Source organism: Octopus bimaculoides, chromosome 18 (assembly GCF_001194135.2).
Source record: "Octopus bimaculoides isolate UCB-OBI-ISO-001 chromosome 18, ASM119413v2, whole genome shotgun sequence".
Lineage (NCBI taxonomy): Eukaryota > Metazoa > Mollusca > Cephalopoda > Octopoda > Octopodidae > Octopus > Octopus bimaculoides.
In genome coordinates, this window is record NC_068998.1 from 10365671 (window position 1) to 10366281 (window position 611).

Below are 611 nucleotides of genomic sequence, written 5' to 3' on the forward strand. Positions count from 1 at the left end.
ACACACACACACACACACACACACACACACACACACACACACACACATACACGTGTGTGTGTTTGTGTGCATGAGAGTATATAATAAAATTTAAATAATCTTCATATATTCTATGTCCATTTTTGAATTTCTTCTGTGCTACAATTTGTTTGTTTTAGTAACAGTTCATTCATATCATCGTCATAGTTTAACGTCTGCTTTCCATGCTAGCATGGGTTGGACGATTTGACTGAGGACTGGTGAACCAGATGGCTGCACCAGGCTCCAATCTGATCTGGCAGAGTTTCTACAGCTGGATGCCCTTCCTAACGCCAACCACTCCGAGAGTGTAGTGGGTGCTTTTACGTGCCACCGGCATGAGGGCCAGTCAGGCGGTACTGGCAATGGCCACGCTCAAATGGTGATTTTTACGTGCCACCTGCACAGGAGCCACTCCAGTGGCACTGGCAATGACCTCGTTCGAATGTTTTTTTGTGCCACCAGCACAAGTGCCAGTAAGGCAATGCTGGTAACGATTACGCTCAAATGGGGCTTTTCATGTGTCACTGGCACGGGAGCCAGACGGCTGCTCTAGCAATGATCAAGCTCGGATGGTGCGGTTAGTTTGTTAT

At 47.0% G+C, this 611-nt stretch overlaps 1 protein-coding gene across 1 annotated transcript in view; it reads left to right on the forward strand.

The window, feature by feature from the left end:
* The window catches only part of LOC106874748 (intersectin-1-like), a 195361-nt gene that overhangs the window by 95980 nt on the left and 98770 nt on the right, over positions 1-611 (forward strand). The gene's annotated exons all lie outside the window — the stretch shown is intronic.